The following is a 24,456-nucleotide window of genomic DNA, read 5'->3' as shown; positions in this document are numbered from 1 at the left end:
CCTTGCAGATATGGACCCTAATCCGAATTTTCATGGAAATTGAAATAGAACCACACACAAACTCCATTAGAGACTAGGAAAGTACGAAATTGCCCCGACAGAACTCCTACACGGGTTCCTCTCCTGTGTTCTGACCGTCCAGAACGGCGCACGCACACACGCCATCAACCTTCCTTCGCCGGAACAGGATCATATAGAAACACCGACTCTCTCCGCTCCCAAATATAAAATGGTATTACAACTGATGTACTCGCATTATTGGTTGTAATAACATATAGCACCATCCCTTATGCATCCAACAGAAGCAAGTGGAACCAAGCAAATGGAACGGGCTGTCTAAAAGCCGTGCACTCTGCAGACAACGAAGGAAAAGAAGTATAATTCTTGAAAGAAGCGATCGCCGGAGGGGACGAGCTGCCTTACTCATCGATCCTGTGTATGTCTCAACAATCTTTTCTTTCTCTTCCCTTCTTCCTCTTTTATCATCGCATTGTTTTGAACCCGGTCAATATTTCCCTTTTGTCATGAAAGAACAATCGGTTGATATCCAATTCAGAATTCTGCACATAGACATGTTACCGTTTAGTGGAAAATTCAAGTAAAGATGCACAATCTGAACTTGTATGCATGTACATGTGTACGGTTGCCATTCATGTGCATGTTCGATTCTACACATTCACAAGTCCACTAACAATCATCCGTTCATAACATTTCAAGCAAATATATTGACAACTTGTTCTCATGCGCTAATTCTATGGAGGCTTGCATGACGACTTCCCGATTGTCTACTATAACAAATTTTGTCCGGCTCCGGCAAGGGATGGGCGATGACGACGGCGTGCCTTCGGCTCGCTTTAGTCGTCGCTAGATGGTCTACGGATCTGAGTGTAATTTTTATTTTTCTGGTGTTCATTGTACTGCCATGATTGAAGATGAATAGATCAAAATTTTCTTGCAAAAAATAATATATTGACAGCTTGACAAACATTCAAATCGATTTTCAATATCAGTTGAACATTTTCTCCTAAATCTAAAACTTGTATGTCTTGCTCGATTTGACATATCTTCTCTGCTTAATCTGAAACTTGACATGCCCTAGTATGTTGTGACATGCTCAATTTGAGCGTCGCAGTGTGAGCCACGTGTTTCCACGTCCAGAAGTCGGTCATCATCAGCATCACGCTCATATGTCATCGTCACTGATCCTACCACCGTCTTCTGTTTCAACCGACTCATGTCGATCCGTCATACTGCCTAGTCCGACTCAGTCGAACTCGTTCGACTGTATGACACGCTCGAGGCTACCAAAACGTCTTCCGCGAATTTCCATCCATCACATGATACTTCCATCTTAGCTGACATGACTTCCCGCAACGCCTTCAAGCATCTCTATTGTGCCAACAAATTTTTCATCCATGTCTGTCATAACCCAAGGTTTTCAGTTCCGTGAACTTCTCCACCTCAAACCTAATACCCGTTGGCACCATGGTTCTTCATATGACTGACTGTATGAAAAAATACATGAGCTATCCCTGCAACGCCAAAGTACACGAGCAAAACCAAGCATGGTCTCGCCTCCATGCACTAGTAGCAATCCACCAAACGTGATCTGCTCCCTTGGCTCAACTCCTGACGCTAAGCTATTTGCTTTGTCCAAGTCCCTTGCTGGTTTTCGATGGATGTACCAATGGATTTTTGCTTTCTCGATTTGATCTGCCTCTTGCCTCCCTGTGTCAGATAAAGACTCGGTCCTCTTCGTTTCTTCAAACAAATCTCCTCACGAGTCTGCACTGCACGACACAAGCACCCACGCTTCAGCCTGATTGGGCCATCACACGGTTTCCACTGGCATGCGTTGCGCTGCGTTCCGTCCACCGCGTTCGATCTCGCCGAGACCGAGACCAACTTGATTTAGAACACTGCATGTTGCTTGCCTGCCGCCGCCGCCGAACCGATCTGCCGCTGTCTTGGTTGCTTCCGATTGCTTCTAAACCTGCTGCTTTGGCATCCGTGTCACGGCCATCATTGACCTTCACACTCAGACCAGCTCTGCTGCGGACCGTCAATAGAACGGAAACACATCGCCTCTTTTCGAGACCGACCATCGCAACTTTTCCTTTCAATCAACAATCCAAAGCCTCTTCGAAACCTCTTTTTTTTTACATCTAGATGAGAAGGAGCTGCATACCACATCAGATGGTCAGCTACTCGCTCATGTAGTAGGGGAGGTTTCGGACGTGGGTTTGGAGGAACCCGGGCTTAGTTCATTGATTGAGCTTACAGCTTTCGATCGTAAATCCAAGTCTGTTCGGTCGAAAAAAGGTCGTAATTCTAAAAGGGCGAAATTTTCTAAATCTCCTATTGTTTCCTCATGAATGGCATGTTCTTTAATAGCAGAGGTCTTGGTGACTTGGCTAAACATCTATTCATTGCGGAATGTAATAGGGAATACAATTTAGATTTTTTGGCTTCATCTGAAACGGGGAGACGTGATTTCTCAGTAAGTCTGCTTAACCGCCTTTCTGGTGGGATAGATTATAACTGGATTTCACGACCACCTCGAGGTCGTTCTGGGGGCATTTTACTCGGCATTAACACAGAGACTATGGATGTTTTGGCTAGTTCGGAAGGAGAGTTTCATATTAAACTCCATGTCCGTAACAAAGCTGACAGCTTCACATGGACCCTCGTCGCCGTGTATGGGGCAGCCCAGGATGAACTCAAGGCCGTTTTTCTTCGTGAACTGGTTAATCTAGGGAAAGATAATCCCTACCTCATTCTTATTGGTGGGGATTTTAATTTGCTACGATTTCCAAGTGAGAAAAGCCGAGGTAGGTTTGATAATCACTGGCCTTTCCTTTTCAACGATGTCATAGACAGTCTAGATTTGCGAGAGGTTTCAATGATTGGAAGACAGTTCACTTGGGCGAACAGTCTTCCGGAGCCGACATATGAGAAATTAGATCGTGTTTTAATGGATACCGACTGGGAATCCAAATTCCCTCTGTTCGCGCTCTTCCTCGTATAGAGGCTATCTCAGACCATGCACCCATCCTCTTAACCACTGGATCGCCACGTCCACAACAGCGACGCAAGTTCAAGTTCGAACTAGGTTGGTTGCATCGAGATGGATTCTATGAAATGGTCAAGGAGGTGTGGGATAAACCGGTTGCCGGGCCTACCCCAATACACAAATGGAACAAGAAAATGCGTGCATTACGTAAGTTCCTTCGTGGTTGGGCTAGGCACACTGCGGCTATCCTCAAAAAGGAGAAGCTTCATCTTTCATCCATTATTGATGATTTAGAAGCTTTGGCAGAGATTAGAGCTCTCTCTGACATCGAATTAGAGATCAAGAGTCAATCGAATGCCCAGTTAGCTTGCATGTTGTGCGAGGAGGAACTCAAGTGGTACCAACATTCAAACTCTCAGTTTATCCTCAAAGGTGATTCGAATACGAGATATTTCCATGGTGTCGCCAATGGTAGACACCGGAAGAAACTTATTCATTCCCTACAATAGGAGGAGGGCATGATTGAAGGGCATGAGCAACTTAAGTCTTATATCACTAGTTATTATAAAAATCTATTCGGGGCTCCTCAGGAAGGTAACTTCTCGATGGATGAGTCTCGAACAGATGACATCCCCTAGGTTTCTGATGCGGAAAATAGCCTTCTAACAGCTCCATTTTCTGAGGAGGAAGTTAGAAAGGAAGTTTTCCTAATGGAGCATAACAAAGCACCGGGTCCAGATGGTTTTCCCGCTGAGTTCTACCAAAACTTTTGGGAGGTTATCAAACATGATCTCCTACTCTTGTTTGGCTGCCTTCATGCTGGTCAACTAGAGTTGTTTCTCTTAAACTTCGGTGAAATTATTTTAATACCTAAGGTTAATGAGGCTGAAAGGATACAACAATATCGTCCAATATGCCTCCTTAATGTTAGCTTTAAAATCTTCACTAAGGTAGCGACTATTAGGCTCAATTCGGTTGCTGAACATGTGGTTCGTCCTTCTCAAACTGCTTTTATGCATGGTAGGAACATCCTAGATGGGGTTGTTGTCCTTCACGAAACTGTTCACGAATTGCATCGGAAAAACCTGAATGGGGTGGTTCTTAAAATTGACTTTGAAAAGGCTTATGACAAAGTCAAGTTGTCTTTTCTTCAACAGACTCTCAGAATGAAAAGAGTTTCTGCTGAGTGGCACGCAATGATCCATAGTTTTGTGGCTGGAGGTAGTGTTGCCATTAAAGTCAATGATGACGTTGGCAACTATTTCCAACCGAAGAAAGGATTGCGACAAGGTGACTCAATATCGCCCATGCTATTCAATATAGTGGCGGATATGTTAGCGGTCATGATTGAGCGTGCCAAGGTTGATGGCCAAATTGATGGGGTAGTGAATCATCTAGTGGATGGTGGTCTCTCTATCCTTGAATATGCCGATGATACGATTCTCTTTATGGATCATGACCTCGAGAAAGCAAGAAATCTGAAATTAATTTTATCAGCATTCGAGCAACTCTCAGGGCTTAAGATAAATTTCCATAAAAGTGAATTGTTTTGTTTTGGCAAGGCTCAAGACGAGGCCCATCTGTATGCCAACCTGTTCGGATGCGGGTTGGGCCAGTTTCCGATCACTTATTTGGGTATACCGATACATTATCGGAGACTCACAAATGCTGAATGGAAACACATCGAGGAGAGACTACAAAAAAAGCTTAGCAGTTGGAAAGGTAAACTGCTATCTCTGGGTGGGAGGTTGGTCCTCATAAATTCAGTACTAAATAACATGGTACTGTATATGATTTCCTTCTTCCAATTGCCAAAAGGAGTTTTACATAGATTGGATTATTTTCGATCAAGATTCTTTTGGCAAGGAGATAGCGAGAGAAAGAAATATCGGCTGGCTAAATGGAGTGTGGTTTGCCATCCCAAGGACCAAGGCGGGTTGGGAATTCATGACCTTGAGGTTAAGAATAGGGCCCTCCTTGGCAAATGGTTATTTAAGTTGTTGACCGAAGATGGTGTATGGCAAACCCTCCTTAGGAGAAAATATGTGGGTTCAAAGGCGATATCCCAGGTATACTGGAAGCCTGGGGACTCTCATTTTTGGGCGGGATTAGTGGCAACAAAGAAATATTCCTTCCGCTATGGGTCCTTCTCAATTAAGAATGGCTCAGAAATTAGATTCTGGGAGGATAAATGGTTAGGTAATGCTACTCTGCGGGAACAATATCCAGCTCTATACAATATTGTACGTCACAAGGATGATACTATTGCCAAGGTTCTTGGAATCATTTCCGTCCAATGTGACGTTCAGAAGGGATTTAATTGGACCTAGACTCCAATCATGAAACATACTACTTCAACGATTAACCACGGTACAGTTGTCACAGGGGTCCGATTTATTTCACTGAAACCTACATGAGAATGGGCAATTCTCAGTGGAGTCTATGTATAGAGTTTTGATCCAGTCTGACGTGCCAGTTAATAATAAGAAGATCTGGAAGATGAAGATACCTCTTAAGAATAAAATCTTTACATGGTATCTTCGTCGCGGAGTCATTCTTACTAAAGATAACCTTATTAAAAGGAATTGGCATGGAAGTGCGCAATGTGTATTTTGTCCGCATGATGAGACAATAAAACATTTGTTCTTCCAATGTAAATTGGCTCGTTCTATATGGTCAGTCATCCAAATAGTTTCTGGCTTGTACCCTCCTTGTAGTGTTGCTAATATATTTGGCAACTGGTTACATGAAATTGATCACAGGTTCAAAATTCTACTTAGGATGGGAGCGCTTGCCGTGATTTGGTCGCTTTGGCTATGTAGAAATGATAAGATTTTTAACGATAAAAGTACTTCGCTTATGGAGGTTATCTACAGATGTACTGGGACGCTTCGTTTATGGTCCTCTCTACAACGAGTGGAGAATCGAGACCTGTTTACGGAGGTGTGTACACGATTGGAGGCTACGGCGAGGGATACTTTTACCCAACATGGGTGGCAGCATGATCTTAGGATTGGGCCACCGACGGTTTAGGCGCTATACAAATATACATTTTTCTTTGTATTTCGCCTTTCTATTTTATTTTTGCTTGTCGTGAGGACTTTGTTGGCTGTGTGCATCCTAGTTATGCAGAGACCGGGTGTAATACTTAAATCTTTTAAGTAATAAAGTGTCCCTTTTTAAAAAGAATGTTCTCTACGTGTTTGTCGCCGTTCATCCCCGCCCGTCGTACCTTGCTTGGTGACTTGCGCGGCGGCGTGAGCTCTTTTGGCGCCTCCCTCCCTGAGGAGGTGCAGGTGTGGTAGGAGTCGCCCTGCCATGGTGACAGGACAACGATGGGCCCCCTTCGTGGCTGAGCTAGGTTTCACGGGCAGCCCCAATGGTTAGCCGCGAGCAAAGGACGACAGAGAGTGAGGAAAGGGAATATCATCATTGGTTTCCCGAATATGCCATTTGGCGCTAGCACCAATACAGTGCTCTCGGTAGAAGGCGCACACCCACATCCATTAGCTAGTTCTAACTGGGCCGACCCATATATATCCCTCTCCACTGATTTTGTAACCTTCTAGAAGGTTCCCTCTGATTTTCCAGGCCGGATTTTTTTCCTGTTTTTTTCTGTGGTTTTATTCGGGTTGTTTCATTTTATTGTCTTTATTCAAATCCTTGAACATTGTTCAAAATATGTGAACTTTTTGAAACGCGCGGACTTTTTCCAAATATGTGAATTTTTTTAAATGCGTGAACATTTTTTCGGCGATGCAAATATTTTCTGAATTCATTAATACTTTTCTTTTAAATTTTGTGAACATTTTTCAACTCACGAACTATTTTAAATTCATTTTTTTAATTTCCCAAACATTTTCCAAATATGCGAACTTCTTTAAATCAATAAAAAAACGTAGCCTGTTTTTCTGAACAAGCATGATTTTTTTTACACGAGCTCGCAAGGAAAAAAAACATACTTGCAAGCCAAGAAACCGAGAATACTGTGGCGAGACAAGCGAGGAAAAGAAAAAGCACGAGCGAGCAATGACAGAGAGAGCTTTTTTAAACAGATCACTGTGTCTAGAAAACTTGTGACTTGTTCTCATAGGCTAACTAACCAAATCATAGGATTTAACACGAGACCGGATAAACACCACGCCCCCGTCGCGTCTATCTTTATAAGCTAATCCTTCAACCTCAACCGACTCCCAAATCTCAATTGCTTTGGCTCTCTCTCTCTCCCTCCCTTTCGTTGCGTGCACCGTCCAATCCAAACCAATCCCAAGTCCCCACACGCCCACGCCGAGCAAAGCAGGATGATTTCCCTGGACGCAGCCCGCAACGTCGTCGGCAATGTCATCTCCTTCGGCCTCTTCCTCTCCCCTGTGTAAGCCGCCGCCGCCATCCCCCTCGTCCGCTTGTCTAGTCTACCCTCTATGGAAGGTGGTTGGTAATTAGGGTTTGATTCTGATGAGCGGGCGCTTGCTTTTTGCTTGTACATACGATATATATGAGGGACACCGCTGACCGCATCACCAGCTGAGCCGTGACCCCCATGCTGCCACCTTGGGTGGGTGGGTGGGGGGGGGGGGGGGGGTACAGCGCACACCACCTCAGGTGGAGCCACCTGCCGCTGCTGCACCCTTGCCAAGATACGCCCGTCACTGACCACCACTAGGCATCCAGGGTAGCCCTTGGGCGACGACATGTTGGAGGGGCGCGAGATGCTCCGTTGCCCCAGGTGGCAGCAGCAAGCGGACGAGATGAGAAAGAGGCTAGGGTCTTTAGCGGAGCCATGGCTCGGCAAGCCTCGGCGGCTGCCTGGACTCAGCTGGTGAACTCCACTGAAACAGTAGATGAGAGCAAGGATTCAAACTTGGTGATCCCCTGTCCTTGGCGTGATGCTCAGGTCTAAGTAATCTGAAATGAACCAATCTGCAAGCTGCAACATCCTTCATCTTTGGACTACTGCCATAGCCACGTCCACTTCCTGTGGGAGGGAGGATTTACTCCCACGTCCGCCTTACCTTGGTGCTCCATGTGCAAATTGTCCAGGCTTCTTTGAGTCCTGCATGCTGGGAACTGTGGTGTCTGTGCTCAAGTTTCTGACCGTCACATAAATTGGCCCTCCTTGCCACCAGCAGCTGCTCCTTGGTGGCAGAGGGTGCTACTGGAGCTTTGTATATCTAGTTTCTAGGAGTAGCACACATTTTATCCCTATGTCCTATCGGACTGTTCCCATGTTCTTTTTAGTTTGAAAATATAAATAATTCATGCATTCCTGCCGATTCTGCTGGGTACTGGAATGCCTATGCTTTGAATGAGCTATTGTATGCTGGGATGGACACGTCATAGGGTTAAACCTGTTCAGCCATGTGGTGGTGGTGGGGAGAGGAATGGAGGTGGGAGCCTTTCCGGGGGCGTGAACTATCCTTTCTTGCCTTCTAAAGGGTGTAAGTTCTTTGTTGATTTTCTACATGGATTTCTCGTGCTTTCTTGGGCTCAACCTTAGCTTGTTGCTTTGCTGTGGTTCCATGTGTCGGTCGGTCTAGTAACTTAGATGACTGTATGCCGTCATTTCCTGATTTACTAACATGTGAAGGGTACAAAACGGAAAAGTGCTCATGGGTACTGTTTTGGCCTCAATTGCCATACTGGTATGAAACAGTACGTTTTTTTATGTCTAATGCCAAAATAATATAGTCCCGATAGAAGATTCAATATTTGCCAGTGGCATATAGAAAGGTTCCCCCAAAATATTTGTGCAATCCACTCCCTTGTTTTTGGCTTTTAGGATATCAAGCTGCTGTCAATTAGTTCCCTCCGATCTGTGTCGAAATATTAAACTAAGCTAACCATGCCCAGGTGTTACGAGTACATTGAGGACATTATAGAGAAGCAAGAGCCTATTGAAACTGTACTTCGCCTTCTAGTGTTATTTTCCCTTACAAATGCTGGGTTGCCGAAGAAGAATTTTGACTACTTGAGGTATTCTTATATTTCTTTATAAATCACTGTATTTCTGGGATTTCATGATGCGTTGTGTTAAAACTCCATGTATATTTTCACTTTACAAATTTGCAACATACAAAATGTATGTTATAGTCTTGATTCATGTTTCTGCTTTTTCTAGGCGGGAAATACTGCACAGTTATGGCTTTGAGCACATGCCCTTGTTATACAATCTGGAAAAAGCTGGCCTTGTTAAAAGGCAGGTTAGTCAAAGTAGCTTCTCTCAACTTAGTTTTCTTTTTGTTTCAGATTCTTAAGCGGCTCCTCAATGGTGTTTTATCTTGTTACTAGATCATGATGGCGTGCGTTGCCGCGCCCGTCCATTAAAAAGTATGTAGATGGTGGTGAAAATCTAGATGGTCTAATACGAGGAAAAAAATGAATTACGATGCCTCAACATAGGCAGTCCATGCATATTCAAGGAAGAACACAGATGATTCATATCATGAATTAGGATAGTATACATTTATCTAGTGGTGGGACATGAGACGGTACGGCATTGACACTCAATGTCATACTTGTGTCTCCTAGAATGGAACCAGGAGGAAGTGTTGGTTGCGCATGGTTAGAGGCTTGGAGCAACAGAATTACCTAGCAAATATAGAATAGACCAGTCACATGAAACATTATTTTGTTGTAGTTGAACTGATCAGAAAATCAAGTGTTTCATGCAAAACAGAAATTCAGTTCTTCTAAAGAACATGCACATCGGCCTAGTGAGCATTACCAGTGTGGTAAATCATAAAACCAATGACCATAACAATAACATAGTAGTATAGCAACACAAAAAACTAAATAATGTGAGGGCATACTAAGATTTATCTTCCTGCCGCAGCAGTGCATGTTCTATAGGTGCGGTTATACTGTCCTAAATGTAGTAATAAATATTTATGACTTCGAAAGATCATCATATGCATGAATCTGGAGGAGTTCTTTCTTCTGTCCACTTGTACTCAGTAGGAAAGACATATGAAAACAAAGTGTAGCTACTAAATGGTGTATTTTCTAGCTGTCCATGACCAAAAAGCAAATATCAATAATAGGGACTCGGCTCCCCTGACGTACTGCAGGGCGCAGTTGGGTCACTGACAGGTGGGCCAACTTGCTTTCGGGCCCACCTGTCAGTGGCCCAACTGCGCCCTGCAGTACGTCAGAGGAGCCTCGTCCCAATAATAGACATGTCTAGCTAGTAACTATAAATATTTTCCAAGTGCCCAGTGCGTTCATAATTCAGATAGGGCACCACTGAACTGATATGAAACAATTAGGTAGATGCTAAATCAGGGACGAAAAGTAGCTAATTTTGCAGAGGAATTCTCAATAACATATCTCCACACCCACGACTATAAATTAAGCACTTGTAGACGCAGGCACCAAAAGCTCACTCAACCTGTATAGGCAGTGCTATTTTATTGAGAATACTTTCTTATGTTGTACAACACTTGTTGTTGGTTCTGCAATGTACGAACCTGAATAAACAAAGACCCACTTATGTCGCTAAAATGGATGGACATGAAATTTACAACATAGGCACATATACATGGATATTAAGATAATAAGATGACATACGAGAATTCACGTACAATATGGCTGATAGCCATTGCAAATGATAAGCTAGGAATTAGGAATTCCCCAACACAACCTACCACTAACATCAGCGACAATCCTTTTTCATGGCACCTGCATCAATTTGGTAGCACAAAAAAATAGCAGTAAGAAAAATGTCTAACACCATTAGTAATTCGGTGGGAGAGCGGATGTAGAAGGCAGCAAATAATCTGTAGTAAGGAAAAGCGGCAACTTAGATGAAATCAACCCATGAGAAATTGACAACCAATCTCAAATCCTACGGTTGAGGGCAGCTGCACAAAACACGAGAGCATCATCAGTAGGAGTCCAAATTGGACAAAGAAGATTTGCAGCTGCTACCGCTGTTTTACGCCACTACAGGGGGATGCCATCTTCTACTAACTGACAAAAAACTCAAAAGTGGACATTGCCCATAGTCGCCCGTGCCGAGCGCTCTTGGTTTTTTTCTGGACGACCAAGAGAGGGAGGTGGGGAGCTGATGAATCCAGCGAATGGTCATGGTAGTGGTCCTCCGCAGCGGCGAGGTCGTGACGTGAGGTAGGAGTGGGGGAATATATGGACATAGAGTAGAAGAACAAGGGGCGCCATGGTAACTGACCTTGCAATAATCAGCCCCGGGCGAGTGGTGCACATCAACTGCCATTAAAGCTCTCAACCTTTCTCCTCAGGAGGGCCATGATTGCAAGCTTGAAGGAGGGCGGAGCAGTGTCAAGCAGGCGAGGAGTCTGCCATTATCTCCCTCGCCCCCACCTTTTTTCACGCGCTGGGTTGGATTGCCTCGACCCGGATCCTGCTCCTCCGGTCACAGGAATCGACCGAATGGAATTCGATCCCATCCCTCAACCCGTCTTCAGTTGATGGAACCAGCCGCACCGGCTGCTCCTCTCCTCCGGTCGCTGGGATCGACCGGCAATCTCGTTTCCCTAAGCCTCGATCGGGACTGGGCGGGCAGATGGATCGACCGGAAGTCTCGTTCCCCTCCGCTCCGATCGGGATTAGGCGAGTGGATGCGGGGGGACTGGATCGCGAGTGGATGGACCTGACGCGATGGCTCGTAAGCCTCCCTCCTTCGAATGGGCTGCTGGCTCGCGAAGGCCCAATGCACCAGAGGTGTCCGTTTTGGCCCGTGGAGCACCAGCCCACAGGACTGCCAGGCCAGATTAGCCACACTGCGAAACATATTGCTTTTCACATTAAATCTGACGGCTAGGAACTCCCAGATCACAAAAACGGATGGCCGAAAACCCAAATCGCTGTGAGGGCAGGGATTAGGTGCGGTTATACTGTCCTAAATTTGTTCCTGTTCCTCTCGCATCAGTTCTATAGTATACTGTCTGTGTTGTGCAGGAATCGAGGACTAACTGGCCTGTTATTAGCAGAGCTCTCCAGCTTATAGTTGATATAAAGGATCCTGAAAAGTATTAACTGCATAAACTTCAGATTTACTTGGCTTCTCTTTCAAATTTCACTTATAAAACTTTACGCTGAATTAATCTCCACAAATTTTTCATCTTTCAGAAGGTGTAGTTTATTAATGTATTTATTTTTGTTTATTTTCAAAACTGGCTAATTTATGTTCTTAAAACGTACCCGTACTGATCTGCAAATGACTTTGACTCTTAACCGAAATGTTTTTGGAGTCTTGAGCTGTTGTGAGATGCAAAAGAATTTTCTCAATTTTAGTTGCTTCAATAAATAAATTTTGTATGAATGAAGAAAAATGCTAAATTCCATATTTCCAATGAAGGTTCATGCCAAATGCTTTGTTGAAACTTGTTTGGTGCATTTTTTGTGTGTTTTAATATGTTGAAATGTTTTTCATTTTCCCTCACCATGTTATGGAAAATATTCATAGCACTTATGGGAACATTCATTCTTCTGCCTGTTGTGCATTTGTTACCAAGTTTCCATACTTAACAGTGATCGCAAGTTATCTTGGTCATGATAACAACTATAACTAAAATGTTCCTGTTTTCAATCTCAGCCCTGATGATATAGCATACATCTTTGCTGGATATGCACCTCTTAGTATTCGCCTTGTTCAGCATGCATAGAGGTCTGGATGGTAAGTATATCCAATCAGTTTATGTTTAAAAAAATACATGCTAGTTAGAATGTAGTTTGCATGAGAAAATTTGTTTAATTTACCTAGAGATAGATCCTTTTTGGAGAAAATAAGCTAAAAAAACAAACAGACAACCCTGGTAAACATCTCTAGTGTGCTCTAAGTTACAGAAAGTAGGCATTATTTATGAACTTCCCTTTTTCTGCACTTTTAGCTGTAACAGAACTTTATACACGGTGAGAAATAATGGTGTCCCTTCTTTGCGCCCGTGTCATCCTCAAATGACATTTTCCACAATACGAATGAACTTCCATTTTTCTTATAAGTATGCTTATTCATTCCATATGGAATATAGTTTTTGGGGAGCTCATTAATTACTTGTTTCGTAATACAACAACAACAACAACAAAGCCTTTAGTCCCAAACAAGTTGGGATAGGCTAGAGGTGAAACCCATAAGATCTCGCGACCAACTCATGGCTCTGGCACATGGATAGCAAGCTTCCACGCACCCCTGCCCATAGCTAGTTCTATGGTGATACTTCAATCCTTCAGGTCTCTCTTAATGGACTCCTCCCATGTCAAATTCGGTCTACCCCGCCCTCTCTTGACATTCTCCGCACGCTTTAGCCGTCCGCTATGCACTGGAGCTTCTGGAGGTCTGCGTTGAATATGCCCAAACCATCTCAGACGATGTTGGACAAGCTTCTTTTTAATTGGTGCTATCCCAACTCTATCTCGTGTATCATTATTCCAGACTCGATCCTTCCTCGTGTGGCCACACATTCATCTCAACATACGCATCTTCGCCACACCTAACTGTTGAACATGTCGCCTTTTAGTCGGCCAACACTCAGCGCCATACAACATTGCAGGTCAAACCGTCGTCCTGTAGAACTTGCCTTTTAGTTTTTGTGGCACTCTCTTCACACAGAATGCCAGAAGCTTGGCGCCACTTCATCCATCCGGCTTTGATTCGATGGTTCACATCTTCATCAATACCCCCATCCTCCTAAAGCATTGACCTCAAATATCGAAAGGTGTCCTTCTGAGGTACCACCTGCCCATCAAGGCTAATCTCCTCCTTCTCACACCTACTAGTACTGAAACCGCACATCATGTACTCGGTTTTAGTTCTACTGAGCCTAAACCCTTTCGATTCCAAGGTTTGTCTCCATAACTCTTACTTTCTATTTACCCCCGTCCGACTATCGTCAACTAGCACCACATCATCCGCAAAGAGCATACACCATGGGATATCTCCTTGTATATCTCTTGTGACCTCATCCATCACCAAGGCAAAAAGATAAGGGCTCAAAGCTGACCTCTGGTGCAGTCCTATCTTAATCGGGAAGTCATCAATCTCGACATCACTTGTTCGAACATTTGTCACAACATTATCGTACATGTCCTTGATGAGGGTAATGTACTTTGCTAGGACTTTGTGTTTCTCCAAGGCCCACCACATGACATTCCGCGATATCTTATCATAGGCCTTCTCCAAGTCAATGAACACCATATGCAAGTCCTTCTTTTGCTCCCTTATCTCTCCATAAGTTGTCGTACCAAGAAAATGGCTTCCATGGTCGACCTCCCAGGCATGAAACCAAACTGATTTTTTGTCACGCTTGTCATTCTTCTTAAGCGGTGCTCAATGACTCTCTCCCATAGCTTCAGTGTATGGCTCATCAGCTTAATTCCACGGTAATTAGTACAACTCTGAACATCTCCCTTGTTCTTGAAGATTAGTACTAATATACTCCGTCTCCATTCTTCTGGCATCTTGTTTGCCCGAAAAATTAGGTTGAAAAGCTTGGTTAGCCATACTATCGCTGTGTCCCCGAGGCCTTTCCACACCTCAATGGGGATACAATCAAGGCCCATTGCCTTGCCTCCTTTCATCCTTTTTAGCGCCTCCTTGACCTCGGACTCCTGGATTCGCCACACAAAGCGCATGCTGGTCTCATCAAAGGAGTCGTCCAGTTCAATGGTAGAACTCTCATTCTCCCCATTGAACAGCTTTTCGAAGTACTCCCGTCGTCTATGCTTAATCTCCTCGTCCTTCACCAAGAGTTGGTCTGCTCCGTCCTTGATGCATTCGACTTGGCCGATATCCCTTGTCTTCCTTTCTCGGATCTTGGCCATCTTATAGATGTCCCTTTCGCCTTCCTTCGTGCCTAACCGTTGGTAGAGGTCCTCATATGCCCGGCCCCTTGCTTCACTGACAGCTCGCCTTGCGGCCTTCTTTACCATCTTGTACTTCTCTATGTTGTCTCCACTCCTATCCAGGTATAGGCGTCTGAAGCAATCTTTCTTCTCTTTAATCGCCTTATGGACATCATCATTCCATCACCAGGTATCCTTATCTTCACTTCTCCTTCCCTCGGAAATTCTAAACTCCTCTGAGGCCACCTTACGAATGCAAGTTGCCATCTTCATCCACACATTGTCCGCATCCCCTCCTTCTTCCCAAGGGCCCCCCTTAATGACCCTCTCCTTAAACGCTTGAGCTACCTCCCCCTTGAGCTTCCACCACTTTGTTCTAGCGACTTTGGCACGCTTATCCCGCTGGACACGAATCCGAAAGCGGAAGTCAGCAACCACCAGCTTATGCTGGGGTACAACACTCTCTCCAGGTATCACCTTACAGTCTAGGCATGCACGCTTATCTTCTCTTCTCGAGAGGATGAAATCGATCTGGCTAGAGTGTTGGCCACTACTAAAAGTCACCAGATGTGATTCTCTCTTTCTAAAGAGGGTGTTAGCTACAATCATGTCGTAGGCTAGAGCAAAGCTTAAGACATCTTCTCCTTCTTGATTCCTGATGCCATAGCCCCCATGCGCCCCTTCAAAACTTGTGTTAGATGTACCCACGTGGCCATTGAGGTCTCCTCCTATGAAGAGCTTCTCACCAATCGGTATACTCCTAACCATGTCTTCCAGGCCTTCCCAGAACTCTCTCTTGGTGTTCTCATTGTGGCCTACTTGCGGGGCATACGCGCTGATAACATTGAGAACTAAGTCCCCAACTACCAGCTTGACCAGGATAATCTGGTCCCCACGTCTCTTGGCGTCTACCACTCCATACTTGAGGCTCTTGTTGATCAAGATGCCTATGCCATTTCTGTTAGCAGCCATCCCCGTGTACCACAGCTTGAAGCCGGTATCCGCCACCTCCTTCGCCTTCTGTCCCCTCCATTTGGTTTCTTGGACGCAAAGGATATCAACACCTCTCCTCACCGCTGCATCAACTAGCTCCCGAAGCTTCCCTGTTAGAGACCCTACATTCCAGCTACCTAAGCGAATCCTCCTAGGCTCGGTTAGCTTCCTTACCCTTCGCACTCATCGAGTCAAATGCGAAGACCCTTGCTCATTTTCCACTACATCCAGGCGCCGATGTAGCGCGCCACTAAGGATGCGACGACCCAATCCTCGCTGACTTGCCACCGTATCCGAATCAAGATACGGCGCACCACCACGAGGGTGACGGCCCGGCCCTTGCCCATTTGCCACCACACCCGGGTTTCGATGTGGCGTGTCGCTGAGAGGGTTACGCCCCAACGAAAATCTTTTGGGTTTCATCTCCATAAGAGTGGCTGAGTTTTTACGCTGGCTCGCCAAGCCTATCACAACCCTCCTCTTTTACCCGGGCTTGGGACCGGCTATGTTGAGACAACATAGGCGGAGTTTACTTGTTTCGTAATACACGTAGGAAAAGAGTTGGCAGTGCCAATTTGTTTGATTCATCTGTCTATGACTTCTGCCTTATAACAAGTCGTATCAACTTTCTTATCTATGATGTTGAGCAAGTGGTTTGCTTGAAAAACCAGTATTGAAGGGTTAGAAGGTGCCACAGGTTAAGATGTTTTTTTTTCCAATATCAATTTGTGTACCATTGTGCAGGCGGTCTATTGAAGAACTGTTGAAATTAATCAATTATTGCCAGGTCCTCATATGGATTTGAAAAGAGTGAGCAAATATTCTCTACATTGAATTTCACTTTTGGGGATGTTTTTTCTTAAGATATTGATCCATTTTACTCATATAGGGTGTCTCGACCATTAGTTCATCAGAATTACTACCAGGTTCCGGGTCACAACAGAGTACTGACAGGTAAATTACCTTGATGTGAACTGTTGCCACATTTTATGAATGCTAGAAACGGAAAGGGTCTGGTTACCCCCATCACGTCTGCTTCATAAACTTGCTCGAATAATAGGTGCTGGCATTGTTTGTTGATCTGATATACCAGTTCCCATGTTATTTCATGATCTTACCGAGCAAGTATTTTTTCTAGTGTCGAGAGTTAGACTGTCAAAATTGTGGTGTTCTCCACATGGTGTGATCCTAAGTTATATGATGTTTCTGCTGTATGAGCTTAGTTCGACATATTTTGGGCCATTAGACCTTGTGACATGTGAGGACTGAGGGTGTGCGATCATAAAGTAACAGATCTTGGAGACGAGATTATATGTAGAGTCCAGGGGAGGACGTGAAAGTAAAACTAGGGAGACATGTGAAAAAGACAAAAGAAGATTAGTAATCTAAACGCTCTTATATTTCTTTATAGAGGAAGTACTATTAATACTATCATTTGACACTGCATCCCCTGTGACTTTTGTCCCCTGGAGAAGCCAAGAATTGCACTGTTTTGTTAATCGAAGTTGTCTGTTGCCAGAACCGTATGAGTGGTTTAACTAGATGGTTTTCCCCTATTGTGCTTGATAGCAGTGTCATCGCCAAGTTTTTCTTCACCTGGATTTGTTATAAAAATGTCTGTTTGTTCTAGGGTTGGTCATCGCTCCCTGGTTCTGGTTGTATTTATTGGTGGTGTAACATCTACTGAGATTGCTGCGCTTCGATTTCTTAGTGCACAGGTACGTATGTGCAAATTGATTTCCATTTTCTTTTGTTAAATGTATGGGTACAGGTGGCGTATAGGTACAGGTAGTTCTGTACCTGTTTCGGTTGTGTCTAGAGATAGATTGTAATCTCTAGTTATCTCTATCTTAAACCCCCTGTAATCTCTCATATGGTTGTTTCCCAACAACCTTTCTTGTATCACAAACCACAATATCAATATATAACATGCGGGTGCTTGTGTATGGGCATTGAGACGCTTCGATACAGTTTTACATGGTAATCAGAGCCTCCCTCTTCCGCCACATCTAGCCTCGATCATCCTTCTTCCTCCCCGCTGAAAACCCTAGCTCCAACCATGTCTACCTCCAGCCAAACTCCATCCATTGCCCTTACCAACACCACATCCGAGCCCCTCACAAGAACCAACTACATCCTATGGAGAGCCCAAGCTCGCTCCCAGATCATGGGTGCTGGGCTATATGGGTATATAGATCAAACCACACCCGAGCCAAACAAAACCATCATCACCAAGACCTCAGAAGGAAAGGATCAAATCGCTCCTAACCCTGAATACAAACCATGGCTGATTCAAGATCAGCAGATCGTAGCCTTCCTCCTTCGTAATCTCTCGAAGGAGGTCCTGATTCAAGTTGCCTCCCTAGAAACCTCGCATGCCATATGGTCAGCCCTAGCAAATATGTTCGCTACCCAATTCCGTTCTCGTGTGAACAACTGCCGCCAATCCCTCACCAATGCATAGAAAGGCTCCCTGAGCGCATCCGCATACTTTGGGCAGATGAGAGCACTCTCGGATGAGCTAGCTGCCGCCGGGAACCCCATAACAGAAGCAAATCTTCTTTCTCACATCATTGCAGGGCTCGACATGGACTACCAACCTCTGATCTCGGCGCTGGACGTACGCACTGCTCCCCTCTCGGTGGATGATCTCTTTGGCATGGTCTCCAACTTCGACCAGCGCGTTGAGATGTTCCACGGGACAGGGGCAGGGGCTTTCAAGTCCTCGGCTAATGTTGCATCCCGAGGTCGTGGCAACAACAACAACTCCAGCCGCTACCGCAACTCCAACAGGAGTGGTGGCGGTGGATCTCGTGGTGGTGGTGGCGGCCCCTACCAGAACGGCGGCAACGGCGACAGCGGTCACTACAACAACTCCAACGCCGGCGGCTACAACAACTACAACAGCGGCGGAGGTGGTGGCGGCGGCCACTACCAGAACGCCGGCGGCGGTGCTGGCGGTGGTCACTACCAGAACGGCGGCGGCAACAACAGACGCCCCTACTACAACAACAACAGGGGGCGTCCCTTCCAAGGGTATGAGGAATATGAAAAGTGTCAAATTTGCAAGAAAAATAACCACATCGCCAAGGATTGTGATTGGCGATATGCCGAGAGCAACTCCAAAAAGAAAGTTGCAGCAGCAGCGGACATGTCATACGGAGTTGACACAAACTGGTACGTTGACTCCGGGGCTACCAACCACTTCACCAACGAGCTCGAGAAGGTGACGATGAGCGAGAAGTACCATGGCCAAGATCAAGTTCACAATGCGAATGGTGAAGGTATGGAGATTAATCATATTGGTCATGCAATTGTCAAAACCCCTAGTCGCAATATCCATCTTAGAAATATCTTGCATGTTCCCAAAACAGAACAAAAAAAACTTCTCTCTGTTCATCGTATTGCCCTTGACAACAAAGTGTTTCTAGAATTTCACCCATATTTCTTTTTGATTCGAGATCAGGTCACGAGGAACATTCTCTACAGAGTTAGATGCGTGCATGGGCTCTATCCATTGATTCCCAAATTTACAAGTTTCAATAAATAAGTTTTTGGTGTCATCAAACTCTCTTCGGAGCGGTGGCATGCAAGATTAGGACATCCATCTTTTGTTATCGTTCAGCAAGTGCTTAGAAATAATCAGCTCCCATGTGTTGGTGAGCGTAGTCTTGAAACTATATGTGATTCTTGTCAGAAAGCAAAATCTCATCAGTTACCATATCCAATATCTACTAGTGTTTCTACTAGACCATTACAACTTATCTTTTCTGATGTTTGGGGTCCTGCCCCTATGTCTGTTGGACATCATACTTACTATGTTAGTTTCATAGATGATTTTAGTAAGTATACTTGGATTTATCTTCTCAAAAAACGTTCTGACGTTTTCCAAGTTTTTCAAAATTTTCAAGCACTTGTTGAACGTCAATTCGAGACAAAACTTCTCGCCGTCCAATCTGATTGGGGCGGTGAGTATGAGAAACTTGATTCATTTTTTCAAACCTTGGGTATTTCTCATCACGTATCTTGTCCCCATGCACATCAACAGAATGGCTCGGCCGAGCGTAAACATCGCCATATTGTTGAAGTAGGCCTAGCCCTACTTGCTGGCGCTTCCATGCCCCTCAAGTTTTGGGATGAGGCGTTTCTTACGGCAGTCCATCTCATTAACATGCTTCCAAGCCGTGTCATCAACAATGATACACCCATGCATAGGCTCCTTAATACTCGACCAGATTATCACTCCCTTCATGTGTTCGGTTGTGCCTGCTGGCCTAACCTGCGTCCGTACAACAACCGCAAACTTATGTTCCGCTCCAAACAATGTGCTTTTCTCGGCTATAGTGCAAAGCATAAGGGTGTTAAATGCTTAGACATTTCCACTGGTCGGGTATACATCTCACGCGATGTGGTCTTTGATGAAACAATCTTCCCTTTTGCTCATTTACACCCTAATGCTGGTGCCTTGCTACAAAAAGAGATTCTTCTCCTACCCTCTCATTTGACCGGTTTTCAGCATGGGGATGACAATTGTACTGATCGAATGACTAATGCTTCTAACCATGAAAATGAGGATTGTGATGATGCAGGGTCGACTCAGGATGCAGCAGAAAAAAATTTGAGGACAAATGGTGAAGAAAATAGTCCAAACAGCCTCAATTTCATGTGGCCGCTACGTGCCAATTCTGCACCTGGATCTTCCTCGGGATCAGGAGCTGCAGACCCGACAGCATCCGCTCCGGGATCGCTGCCGCGACAGCAGGCCTGGACGGATGGCGGTGACCCATCTGCGTCCGACACGCGTCAGGGCGGGGACCCGCCTGTCCCCGACCGGTTCGGTGCGACCCCGCACGTCTACGCCAGGCGCGCCAGCCACCCATCCCGCGCGGGCATGGAGGCGCACGGGTCGGGCCCAGCAACCGGACCGCCCGGATCTTCTGTGCCACGCACCTCCACAGCATGTCCTGACTCAGCCGCAGAAGATCCCGCAGCTGCCACCACCAGCGAATCTGCTTCGGGATCGCCAGGAACTCCTGTAGCGAATCAGTCTTCAGGATCTTCTGCGCCAATTCCTGATGCAGTGGTGCAGCAAGTTATAACTCCGTCACGTACAAGGTTAAAAGCTGGGGTGATCCAACCTGTTAATTACAAAGTAAAGTTTGGCTTAACCTGTTCCACAGGAGAACCTAGTTCGTTCCAGGAAGCATGCAAGGATGCAAGATGGAGAAAAGCTATGGAAGAAGAATTTCAAGCACTTCAGAAAAATAAAACCTGGCATCTAGTTCCTTCACAGCAAGGTAAAAATTTGATTGATTGTAAATGGGTGTTCAGAATAAAGAAAAAGTCAGATGGTACTATAGACAGATATAAGGCCAGACTGGTTGCAAAGGGATTCAAGCAGAGATATGGCATTGACTATGAAGATACATTCAGTCCTGTTGTTAAAGCTGCCACTATACGCCTTGTTTTGTCCATTGCCGTATCCAGAGGATGGTGCCTCAGACAGCTAGATGTGCAGAACGCGTTTCTGCATGGTGTTCTGGAAGAGGAAGTTTACATGAACCAGCCTCCTGTTTTGAGGATAAGAACAAACCTTTTCATATATGCAGACTGGATAAGTCTCTTTATGGGCTCAAACAGGCCCCTAGAGCATGGTACTCCCGTTTGAGTTCAAAGCTCCAAGCACTTGGCTTTGCTCCTTCAAGATCTGACACATCTCTGTTTATTTATAATAAGTCACATACATCTGTTTTTGTGCTTATTTATGTTGATGATATAATTGTTACAAGTTCATCAAATGAAGCAGTGACAGCCTTGTTGAAGGATTTGAACTCAGAGTTTGCTCTTAAAGACTTGGGAGACTTGCATTTCTTTCTTGGCATAGAAGTTCAGAAAAATAAGGAAGGTGGCCTTCATCTGTCTCAGGAAAAATATGCAATGGATCTTCTAACAAGAGCTGGCTTGCAGGGATGTAAATCATCACCTACTCCACTACCTAGCACAGAAAAATTGTCTCTTGCAGAAGGAGAACTCTTGGATCAAGAGGATGGCACCAGGTATAGAAGTTTAGTTGGTGCACTTCAGTATTTAACCTTGACTCGGCCTGATATTTGTTTTGCTGTAAACAAAGTTTGCCAATTTCTTCATGCACCTACAACATCACACTGGACAGCAGCTAAGCGCATACTGAGATATGTAAAGGGCACCTTGGGGCTTGGCTTGACTTTCAATAAATCATCATCCACATTAGTTAGTGCTTTCTCTGACTCGATTGGGCAGGGTGTGTGGATGACGGAAGGTCTACAGGAGGGTTTGCCATATTCCTTGGACCAAATTTAATTTCATGGTGTGCAAGGAAGCAAGCTACGGTGTCCAGGTCAAGTACTGAAGCAGAGTATAAAGCATTGGCAAATGCAACGGCAGAAGTTATATGGGTTAAGTCCATGCTCAAGGAGCTTGGGATATATCGTTCTCCAACTCCATGTCTTTGGTGTGACAACCTAGGTGCAACGTATCTTTCAGTTAATCCTGTTTTTCACGCACGGACTAAACACATTGAGATTGACTATCACTTTGTGAGGAAAAGAGTTGCAAGCAAGGAATTGGAGATAAGGTTTGTGCATTCAAAAGATCAAGTCGCAGATGGTTTTACAAAAGCACTACCAACCAGACCATTTGAAGAATTCAAGCGTAATCTTAACTTGACCAAGTTATGATTATGGGAGGGTGTTAAATGTATGGGTACAGGTGGCGTATAGGTACATGTAGTTCTGTACCTGTTTCGGTTGTGTCTAGAGATAGATTGTAATCTCTAGTTATCTCTATCTTAAACCCCCTGTAATCTCTCATACGGTTGTTTCCCAACAACCTTTCTTGTATCACAAACCACAATATCAATATATAACATGCGGGTGCCTGTGTATGGGCATTGAGACGCTTCGATACAGTTTTACATCTTTCAGATGTGAATAGGAAATGGACGCCAAGATGCTACAATTTCGGTACATTTTGGAGTTCCAAATTTGGAAAATAAAAATGGAAAGAGTTTGTTCCAGTTCCTTTTTATCTTGTCTTTTCACTATTTTTCATGTCTAGTTCTCTTTCATGCTTTTTCAAAGTGATTGTTGGGAGTCTGAGTTTGACTTGACTCTGTAGATGAGGTTTTGCTTGCAGCTCGACATTACTGTATGACACTACGGTTTATTTTAGGAAAATGCTGCCATAGACTCGAGTTTCTTACTTGCTGTGTCCTGTCTCTTGTCTACCGCAAGAAGGAATGAGCTATGACTTCCTGGTTGCAACAACAAAGGTTATCACTGGCAACACATTACTGAGACCAATTATAGCCAGCAGCAAAGAGGGAATGATTTAGTTGTCTTTTCTGTGCACATCCCTCTTTGATTGTACTCCCTCCGTCCGAAAATATTTGTCATCAAAATGGACAAAAAGGGATGCATCTAGAACTAAAATACATCTAGATACATCCCTTTCTATTCATTTTGATGACAAGTATTTCCGGACAGAGGGAGTACAAAGCAGCGCACACTGGAGCCCAAGATGGGATTTTCCTTGTTCAGTTCTAGGCCACTTTTATTCTGTCTCCGGAAGTGCTATTGCTCGTGCTCTTGCGTTCATCAGTCTTATTTTTCTCGTCAGATAATGCGTACACATTGATATCTCCAGACACAGCCGTGCTAGTTCCTTGGTGCTTGATGGAAGTTCAGCATTATGTTTTTTCATGTATATTCTCGAAATACTTATCTTCATTTCTAACTTTGTTCTGCTTTCACCTTGTACATCAAGTGGCGTGTCGGGTATGTGTAGTTCTTTTTTCTGTGTGGCAATGCCAACTCTGCGGTGCACCTGACTGCGTCTGTTTTGTTTTGGTTTGTGAGCGGCTCTGGGTTCGGCGAAGTGTCCGCTCTGTCAAATGGACCTGTAGGAGATTGGTGGTGTTGGGCTACTGGATTACTGCAGTTTGCACTTGTCTGCTCTCACCGAAGCCATCTCTCTCCTCTATGCTGATTATAGTTGGAAATACAGTTGGCATAGTTTATGAGCGGCTTGTCTGCAGTGTGCAAACTATGCTGAAACCTTTTGCAGTTTGCAATTGTCTGCTCACAGATTTCTGGAAGCCTACACTGGTCTGATTGATCGAATCGAGCTTGTCGTCGATGCCAAAGGAAAAGGTGCTTTAGAAAGTTCAGGCACAACTTATGCTGAATTTCTGGCGCAGGCAGGGACAGTTGTAGGCAAAACACCTCGTTGGTCTAGCGCGTCAATGCTTGATCTATCTTCTGCCACTACTCTGGATGGTGGACTTCGCATGCTCAAAGCGACGACTCGTTTCTTCTCGCGGCCTGGAAAAGAGGGCCGTCGCTTCCTTTCTTCTCTCTTCGAGAGACAGGGAGAGAACGAAAGAGGGACAGTGGGAAAGGGGAGCTGCCGCCGCCTCCTCCACAGGTTCGTCCAAGGAACCACGCCGCCGCCATCTAGCTGGCTGCCATGCCGTAGCTCCCTCCCCGTCCTCGGTGTGGCCATGGGGTAGCAGGCACAAACCGGCCTGGTTCCTGGGCTTGGTTGTCTTGCCATGTGTCGTCGCTGAACAGTCCAGTCCTGCTGACGCCATGGCG

At 45.0% G+C, this 24,456-nt stretch overlaps 1 long non-coding RNA gene and 1 pseudogene across 1 annotated transcript; one reads left to right on the top strand and one right to left on the bottom strand.

Moving 5' to 3' along the window:
• The first annotated feature begins 8,855 nt into the window (after positions 1–8,855).
• On the top strand, positions 8,856–24,371 carry LOC123038942 (vacuolar protein-sorting-associated protein 33 homolog; annotated as a pseudogene).
• Positions 10,505–11,622, bottom strand: LOC123040388 (uncharacterized). Its single transcript, XR_006418148.1, has 2 exons — positions 11,199–11,622; positions 10,505–10,872 (listed from the first exon to the last, which is right to left on the bottom strand). It is a non-coding gene; the product is annotated as an uncharacterized lncRNA (long non-coding RNA).
• Positions 24,372–24,456: the final 85 nt, after the last annotated feature.

Source organism: Triticum aestivum, chromosome 2B, assembly GCF_018294505.1.
Source record: "Triticum aestivum cultivar Chinese Spring chromosome 2B, IWGSC CS RefSeq v2.1, whole genome shotgun sequence".
Taxonomy (NCBI): domain Eukaryota; kingdom Viridiplantae; phylum Streptophyta; class Magnoliopsida; order Poales; family Poaceae; genus Triticum; species Triticum aestivum.
The sequence above is the reverse complement of the archived record's forward strand: the minus strand, read 5'-3'. Positions and strand labels throughout refer to the sequence as shown.